The following is a 10,037-nucleotide window of genomic DNA, read 5'->3' on the forward strand; positions in this document are numbered from 1 at the left end:
CAAATGGGGAAGGGAGGTTTTTACATCCTCCAATCAGCTCAAAGGTTACGAGAGCATGCATCCTGTCTCAATGCCTAGCTATTGCAATCAGGCAGTGTTCACGAGCGCGGAAGCACGTATTTGGCCAATAAGGGCTAAGACAAGGTTCCCGCGGATACTCCCACCCTACTTCCTCCCGGTGCCATCTTAAGCTGCTACATTAATATGCCCTTGTGGGCCCATAATGGCGCCACTTGTAATGTCACTTAAGGTGGCATTAGTTTTTAAGGCCTGACAATTTGTAGCATGGGTCCTGTTTGGCTAAGGCCTATCAGCATATCCAGGATGCTATGGACTGAATGTTTGTGTCCCTTCAAAATTCATATGTTGAAAAAAACAAAACAAAACAAAACAAAACAAAATTCCTATGTTAAAACCCTAATTTCCAACATGATGGTATTTGGAGGTGGGGCCTTTGGGGGGTGAGTAGGGTTAGATGAGGTCGTGAGCTCTCATGATGGGATTAATGCCCTTATAAAAAAGAGGAAGAGACATGAGATTTTTCTCCTTCTCTGTGAGCGTGTACCGAGGAAGGCCACCTGAGTGCACAACCAGGAAGAGGGCCCTCACCTCGAACCCAACCATGCTGTGATCCTTCCAGCCTCCAGAACTGTGAGAAATAAGTGTTTGCTGCTTAAGACTATGGTGATTTCTTAGTAACGGATTCAGGGATGAGGAGATAACCCAATGGAAAGTCAATGTGACATTAGGAAATGTTTGCTGGGGCTTCTGGAAAGCATCTAAGAAGACTCAGTGAAAACTCCTGGAAGAGATGCTCTCTTTTTCTGGCCTTGGCGGTGTGAGGCTGTGAGGCTGTGAGGCTAGCGCTGCTGGCATCTTGCCAACACACGGAAAGCCAGCCTGGGAATGAAGCTGGTTCCCAGGTGAAGTAGAGCCAAGAGGTGGATGCTGGAGACACCACTTGAGCTGTCCATCGAGCCAAGCCTAGAGCTGGGACTCTCTGTAATTTATTCAGTTATATTAGCCAATAAATAAATTTTTTCTAAAGGTGGTTGTGCCAGGGATTCTGTTCCTTGCCATACAAAGAGTCCTGACTGGTTTTGGCCACTGTTCCCCTCACAGCCTTTCCCACCTAGAATAAAAATCTGATCATGTTACCTTTTTGCATAAAACCTTGTCACATCTACTCAGTGTCCATTGGACAGACTCCAAACTCACTAACATGGTAGTTGAGGTTTACCGATGGTTTTGGCCACTGTTCCCCTCACAGCCTTTCCCACCTAGAATAAAAATCTGATCATGTTATCTTTTTGCATAAAACCTTGTCACATCTACTCAGTGTCCATTGGACAGACTCCAAACTCACTAACATGGTAGTTGAGGTTTACCGACATCCTCCCTGTCTCCATCTCCAGCCTCTTCTTTCCTTGCTTCTGTTTTGAGTGATGCTCAACTATTTATACCGTGTACCCTATCATGCTGAAGAGGGTCCTTGGCTAGGAGCTCGTGTGGCTTAATCAGGAATTAGATTGCTAGAAACCATGAGACAGGACTACAGCCAGCCTGATCAAGATAGCCTGTATGACCCAGACCTAGACCCAGAAGCTATGCCAGGTTTATTTGCCAATAATGGAGATGTTGGGCCTTCCTTGGTCACTGGCTGCTATGTGTCCTCCAGAATTCATGTGTTGGAAACTTAATCCACAATGTAATAGTGTTGGGAGGTATTTAGGTCCTGAGGGCTCTACATTAGACAGTTTTCTGTCGCTTGTAACAGAATACCTGAAACTAGGTAATATATAAAGAAAAGAAATTTATTTCTTACAGTTTTGGAGGCTGAGAAGCCCAAGGTTGGAAGAGAGCACCTGGTAAGGCCTTCTTCTTGGTGTGGACTCTCTGCAGGGTATCACATGGTGAGTGGGGAACAGTGCATGTTAAGGTGCTCACTTGCTCTCCTTATAAAGTCACCAGTGCCCCTCCCGTGATAACCCACTCATCCATTAACCCATTAATCCATTAATCCATGAATAGGTTAATCTATTCATGAGGGCAGAGCCCTCACAATCCAACCACCTCCCAAAGGTCCCAACTTCCAACACTGCCACATTGGGGATCAAGCTTCCACATGAGCTTTGGTGGGGACAAACATTCAGACCATAGCGATGCTATTATAAATGGCTTGGCTGATGGAGTTTGCCCCTCTTGCCCTTTCCTTTTCTGCCATGTGAGGTCACAGCGTTCCTCCTCTCCAGAGGAGGCAGTGTTCAAGGTGTCAACTTGGAGACAGAGATCAGCCCTCACCAGAGGCCAGCACCTTGATCTTGGACTTCCAACCTCCAGGACTATGAGAAATAAATTTCTGTTCTTGATGAATTACCCAGTCTGTGGTATTCTATTATAGCAGCACAAATGAGCTAAGACCCTGGCTTTCCATCAGGCTCCAAGTTTCTGCAACTCTTTATTCCTAATGGCAACTCACTCTGGATTCAACCAGTTCTCTGCAGAGCACAACAGGATGGCCTGTTCAATTGCTTCACCATTGGGATATCTTAGTCCAATTCTCCTTAACCCAAGCTAGGGGCCATTTGAATTAATACTCAATATCCAAGCTCTTAAAATAAGAGACTGTTTATTTGAGTTACAGTGGCCAGGAAGAAACACATGGTAGAATTCCTTCCCTTTGTCCAAGAGTGAGCCATTTCTTCTGAAATAAACTTGGTCCACTTGTGAGTACTCTGATTTATCAAACAGGTAGGATATCGAGTGTTCTTCATCAGATTGGTTCTGTTTGCCTTGACCCTAAGAATTGTATCAGGAAAGAAATACTTTCCATGATTGGGGCTATTTAGGGGGTTTCTGCAATGGCTCTATTATGAATTGGCTTAGGGAGTTCATGTTTTTGAGACTTCCCACTTGATATCAAAGATTGAAATAGCCCAGTAATTAGACAGTTCCCAGTTTCTGACAGTTTGGGTGGTAGAGGAGGTTTAGAGGGTAGGCATTGGGGTGGGGGATGGTTCCTGGGTAGATATGACCCTTGTTCAGTTCTTTCTCTCTTTTTAAATAAATGTCTTGAGTGATTTGGTCTTTGGAATATTTCAGTCCTTTATATTTTGTCTATAGAGGACTTGGTGGCATGAGAAAGAAATTCCATGTTCTTTAAGCTACTGGCTCTTTGGGTCTCTTTGTTACAGCTTAACCTCCACTATGATTTTTGTACTTCTTGACTTGAGAGGTAGGGCTTCTTGTATTAATTTTTACAGCTGAAACATGTTGACTGTGACAGGCACAGTATCAACTACATTACATGCATTACCTCACTTAGTCTTTGTAACCACCCTATGAATGAAGTACTATGATTGACCTATTTTTCACATGAGGAAACTGAGGCTTAGAAAGGTCCAGCAACATGCTTAAAGTCATAGGTTTACTCCTTAACAAATATTCTCAGAGTGCCTATGATGTACCAGGTGCTATTTCAGTCTCTGGAGCCTACAGTAATAAGTGTTGGAACCGAAATTCCAACACACACCTGATGCCAGCACCTGCACTCTTAGCTCACAGGCTCAGTCGCTTCCCCTCTGTGATTCAGCCTATGGATGTCATTTGTAACACAGCCTAGATGCTTTGGTCCTCACTATTAATGGCTTATGCTGAATTCATTTATACATTCTAGCTTACATTTTTGTAAAACAAAGACAAAAACGTGCCTAAACTTACTTAGCGGTGATATGAAATTTTCTCTCCTGACTTAAAAAATGCTATAAGGTTTGTGATATTCCCCTTTGAGTAACTCCTTTAACTCTGGAGAGAAACTGTTTTAGAACCACAGAGTTGGAAAAGTTACACTGGGTTCAATTCGAGGTTCCATCACTTATCAGCTATGTGATGTTAAGCTTTGGTTTCAACATAGTTTTTTGTTTTTTTAAAAAAGAGACTATTAACTAACTTTAGAGAGTTGTATAAAAACACCAATAAATCTAAAGCCCTGAGCACTATGCCAGGGAAAGGTGAATGACAGTTTTTATTAAATAGGATGAGGATTGTAAAGATACTATTGGATTTTGCAAGGAGATTGATGGTGAACTTTGAGAGCAGTTTCAGTGGAGAATGGGGGTGGAAGCTTGCCTCAGGTGAATGACAGACTGAGAAAGTGGCACCTAGGATAAAGACTAACTTCCCTGTTATGAAATGTGCTGGCATAGGAAAGGAGAGATGGGGCAGCTTGAAAAGAGACATGAGTTAAGAGGAGTTTTTTTTAAAAAAATTCTTTTAGGGTTTTAAGAGGGAAACCAAGCATATTTGAAAGTTAAGGTTTAACGAGGTGGTGGAGAGGATGGGATGGACGATAGGGAAAAAAGAGAAAATAATAGATAAAGCAACGTCTGGAATCTGGTGCATCGAGAGTCAGAGTCTAGGGAAGCTACTGAACTCCTGTCTCTGAGACAGATGAGGAGTAGGAGATGGGAGGAGATGTAGGGAATTTGAAGATGGAGGGGAGAGCTTGAGGTAATGGCGGTCTGATCGCTTTGATTTCCTATGCGGAGTAGGAAGCATTGCGGTCGTCAGCCTCTAAGATGGTGCCCAAGCATTCCCACTTCCTGGTTCTCAGGCCTGTGTAGATCCCTCCCACTTTGTACCAGGGTTGGGCTGTGTGACCGATAGGTACAGCAGAAGCTATGTGTTATGCGTTGAATTGTGTCCCTCCAAAAAGTTAAACTGAGGTTCTAACAGATCACAGAATGTGACATTATTATTGGAAATAAGGTCTTTACAGAAGTAATCAAGTTAAAATGAGGTCATTAGTATGGGTCCTAATGCAATATGACAGGTGTCCTTCTAAAAAGGGGAATTATGGGCACGGAGACAGACATGTGCAGATGATGTGAAGACACGGGAGGAGGCGACCTTGTGTGATGCATCTGCGACACCACGGATTGCCAGCAAACGCCAGGGCTAGAAAGAGGCAAGGAAGGATCCTCTCCTAGAGCTATCAGATGGAGCAGGGCCCTCCTGACGCCTTGATTTTGGACTTCTAGTCTCCAGAGGGCTGGCTGGTTAGCTCAGCTGGTTGGAGCGTGCTACTGATAGCCCCCAGCACCGTGAGACAATATGTTTCTGTTGTTTCAAGCCACTTGGTTTTTGGTGCTCTGTTGCAGCAGCCCTGGGAAATGAATATACTACGGTAGTAGTGTATTAGTACATCATTTCTGAGATTAGGTTACAAAAAGACTGTGGCTTTCACAGTCTTGGGTGCACTTGGTCACTCCCTCTGGGGCAGCCAGCTGCCATGTTGTAAGGAAGCTCATGCAGCCTATGAAGAGGCCCACATGGAAGAGAACTGAGGCCTGCCTGCATTATGTGAGTGAGCCAGGAAGGTGATCCCCCTAATTGAGACATCGTGTGGGAATGTAGCGCAGCCAACAGTTTGCTGCAGTTTTATGAGACTCTAAACTAGAACCACCCAGCCAAGCCAGTCCTGAACTCCTGACTCACAGGAACAGTGAAATAATGTTTGTTGTTTTAAGCTGCTAAATTTGGGGGTCATTTGTTACACAGTATACCTGCTAACAATGAGGGAGAAGTAGTAGCTCGAGATGGTGAGCAAGGGAGGAGTGAACTGGACAGTGCGGGTCTGCGGGTCTGATTAAGTGATTGCAAGCTGTGGCTGAGAACCAGCTCATTAGGGTGCCAGTTACAAATGCAGACTCCTGAGCCCTAGGTTCCTGAATGAGGCTCTCTGGGAAAATGGCATCAGGAATCCACATTTGGAAAAAGTTCCCACTTTATTATTTTAAAGAATCATTGAGTCAGAGGATAATTGAGCGGAGAGGTAAAAGTGGGACAGAAGGAGTAGCTAAATCTAGAATGAAAATTGAGTGTTGACTCATAGCACAAACTGACATCAAATCAACACTATGCTATGGAACTATAAACAATTTCTAAGTTTTGTCAACAAATTCTGAATTAGTGGGAATTATTTTCTATACCTGCTTAAGAAAATATTCTCAGGAGTCCTTATGTTAGCCTCCTTTACCCCTTTTCTCTGTAGATACTGCCCTATTTCTCCTTCAGTTCAATTACTATAAAGAGATGCTCTGCCTGTTTTAATTTTTCCCTTGTTCCAAACTTCTCTGGCCTTGGTGGTCAGGACTCTGCAAATTCAGAAGAAGCGTTTCCTGTTTCTGGGATTTCTGGGGCCACTCTAGTGTACAGAAGGGTATCACGTGAAGGCCAGGCTCCAGTTCCGTGAACAGACACTTGATAGGAGAATCAGAAAGTGGGTTGGTTTGGGCAGAAAAGATCATCAAACTCTAAACCTCAGTTTCCTCATTTAAAAAATGTTATGATGACACACACATGGAAGGATTGGAATGAGGATTGACTAATATAATGTAGTTTTTTTCAAAAAAGTATTTAAACATTTATTTGTACCTATTTGTGGGGTGAATGTGTTGTTTCAATACATGCATATAGTGCACAATGATTCACTTAGGGTTGATAGCATAGTTTTGTACCCGACAGTCCACCCCTTCTCCGCCTTCCTCTCCCCCCACCACTTCTGGTAACCACCGTTCCACTCTCTACCTCCATGAGAACCACTTTCCTTTTTAGATTCCACATATGAATGATATCATGTGGTATTTGTTTTTTTGTGCCTGACATGTCACTTAACATGATGGTTTCCAGTTCCATCTATGTTGCTACAAAGGATAGGATATCTTTTTTTAATAGCAGAGTAATATTCCATGTGTGTATAATTTGTTTTTTTGTGCCTGACATGTCACTTAACATGATGGTTTCCAGTTCCATCTATGTTGCTGCAAAGGATAGGATATCTTTTTTTAATAGCAGAGTAATATTCCATGTGTGTATAAACCACAGTTTTTTAATCCATTCATCCATTGATGGGCATTTAAGTTGATTCCTTCTCTTGGCTATTGTGAGTAGTGCTTTGGTGAACATGGGAGTGCAGGTATCTTTTTGATATATTAGATTTCATTTCCTTTGGGTATAGACCCAGTAGTGGGATAGCTGGGTCATAAGGTAGATCTACTTTTAGCTCTCTGAGGAACGTCTACACTGTTTTCCACAACAGGCTGTATGAATTTACATTCCCACCAACAGTGTGGCAGAGTTCCCTTTTCTTTGTATCCTCGCCAGCCTTTGTTCTCTGTCTTGTTGATAATAGCCATTCTAACTGGAGTGAGGTAATATCTCACTGTGGTTTTAATTTGCATTTCCCTGATGATTAGTGATACTGAGTGTTTTTTCATGTTCCTGTTGGCCATTCACATGTCTTCTTTTGAGAAATGTCTGTTCAGGTCCTTTGCCCACTTTAAAATTGGCTTATTTATTTTTTTAAGTTATTTAAGTTCCTTACGTATTCTGGTTATTAGTCCCTCGTCTGATGTGTTGTTTGCAAACTCTTTCTCCCATTTTGTAGGTTGTCTGTTCACTTTGTTGACAAGGTCCCTTGCTGTGCAGAAGCCTTTTAGTTTGATGTAGTCCTGTTTATATATTTTTGCTTTAGTTACCTGACTGATATAATGCTTGTAATGTCCTTAGAATAGTCTTGGCACATAACAATGCCTCAGTAAATGGCAACTGTCACATTAAGAGGGAGGGCGAGAAGGATATGCCGGGTGTCCTGAATTTAAGTTTATCTTGATGTTAGAATGGTTTTGACCCAAATCTGCTTCTGCGTGACTATCCTAATCAGGTCTACAGCCATAACCCGACTGAGGAGGGGGGAAGATAGAGTCAGATGACAGATGGATTATATGAAGAAAAAAAGAATAAGTTCCCAGATCTAGAGCAGCTGCTCTCACCCCTGGCTGAGTGTTAGAATCACCTTGGGCCCTTACTGACCATCTAGGGCCCCACCCCAGACCATTGATACCAGAATATCTGCCATAGGGACCCAGGCAGCAGGAGGTTACAAACACCCACAGGTGATTTTAATGTGATCTGTTGTTGAGAAACACTGAGCTAGACACTCAAATTAAAGCACAGTAGTATGTTCACAGGTATTTTGAATATTGTGCACTAAATTAAACAACAAAAAAATCAGGATATAACAATAGAAGGAAGGCAGATAGGTATATAGGCTTGAATCTGAGTAAACAACAGAACATTTTAAAACCATAAATTTCCAAGAGAAATTACTTAAGGATATTTAATTGTAATCTGGAAGCAACACTATTTTTCAGCATTGGGATTTTTGGATAGGAATTTTTAAGCATCTGGTGATATTTAGGACATTTCCAGAAAAAGAGAATAGCTGGACAAATGAGTATTTTCCCCAGGCATCTAGTTGTGTGATGTTAAGTGGAAAAACAGTACAAATTTGAATATACACTTATGATCATGAATATATTAAAGCAAAGAAACATGGGAAATGCACATGATTAAATTTTATGAATTGAAAACCCTCATGATACCAAATTATGTATATGAAGATAATTTGTATTTTGAAAATACAATCTACAATCATGCTTATAGAAAAATACTAAAGAGATTCTTTTTAATTTAAAAATAATTTTAAAGAATTTTAATTTTTTAAGTTGACATGTAATAATTGTATACATTTTGGGGTACAGAGTTATGTTTCAAGATGTGTATACAATGTGTGATGATTAAATCAGGATAATTAACATATCCATCACTGCAAAAATTTATCATTTCTTTATAATGAGAGCATTTGAGCTCCTCTTTTCTAGCAGTTTGAACATACAACAAATTTTTGTTAATTGCAGACACCTAGATCAACTGTAGACCACTAGAACTTATTTTCCCTATCTAACTATAATTTTGTATCCATTAACCAACCTCTCCCTCCCCTTCCCAGCTTCCAGTAACCACAGTTCTGCTCTCTACTTCTACAAGCTCAACGTTTTTTTAGCTCCCACATGAGTGAGAACATGTGGTATTTATCTTTCTGTGCCTGACTTATTACACTTAACAGAAGGCTAAGTAGTTTTCCCTTGGGGTTGGGAATAGGGATAGTTTTTTAAATCTCATATCTATGTTTTTAAAAATGATGATGTATTTACTTCTGTATGGAAAAAAAACATATATTAAAGCACTTAGGAAGAAACATGAGAAATACAGCAAAATATAGTCAGAGGTTGATTTGGTGAGATGGGATTGTGAATGTTTTCCTCTTTCAATTATTTTTTTTTGGTTGAACATTTTTCCTATAATCACTATATATTTCTTTAATTGGAATCAAACAAATGATATTTAAAAACATAGATCAAATATTGTTTCCTTGTTTACAATTTTATTATCTGACAAAGGAAGTTGGGTGAAACATTCATAGAGCAGTTTAAAATCTAGGAATCAGTTAGTTCAGGAGTCAGCAAACATTTTATGTAAAGGGCCAGATAGTAAATATTTTAGGCTCTGTAGGCCATATAGTCTCTATTGCAACTGCTCAGACCTGCTTTTGTAACATGACAATAGTGTAGACAATAAGTAAATGAACAGATGTGTTTTAAAAAACCCCAAAACTTTACTGATGGTTATTGACCTTTTCATTTCATATAATTTTCATGTATCACCAAATATTATTCTTTTTTCATCCCCAAAACATTTAAAAATGTAAAACCATTCTCAGGTCATATAAAAACAGGTGAATCTGAGTAAAAAACTGAACATTTCAAAAAACCCTAACTTTAATTAGATCCATGGGCCATAATTTGCTGACTCAAGAGTTAAATGAAATCAGGATTGTGATGAATGCAGCATACCACAGCTATGCTGAAAGTCTTCAACAGAGATGGCAAGTAACTGTGTTTATTTTAATCTGTCATTTTTCTGCATTTTTTTTCTGTTACTAAAAACTTGCTACTCACTTGGATGTCTTAGAAAAAGACAAGCCATTTTGTTGAAACATTCATATAGGGACAAGATGACCTGAAAAAATACTCATGCAAATCCAGGTCTATAAATATTGAGTCTTTTCTGTGCTAGGCATTTCCTGGAAAACATAAATAACACATATCTTTTTTTTTTTTTTTTTTGTCTTTTTT

The sequence above is a fragment of the Galeopterus variegatus genome, unplaced genomic scaffold, assembly GCF_000696425.1.
Source record: "Galeopterus variegatus unplaced genomic scaffold, G_variegatus-3.0.2 Scaffold3554, whole genome shotgun sequence".
Classification (NCBI taxonomy): Eukaryota; Metazoa; Chordata; class Mammalia; order Dermoptera; family Cynocephalidae; genus Galeopterus; species Galeopterus variegatus.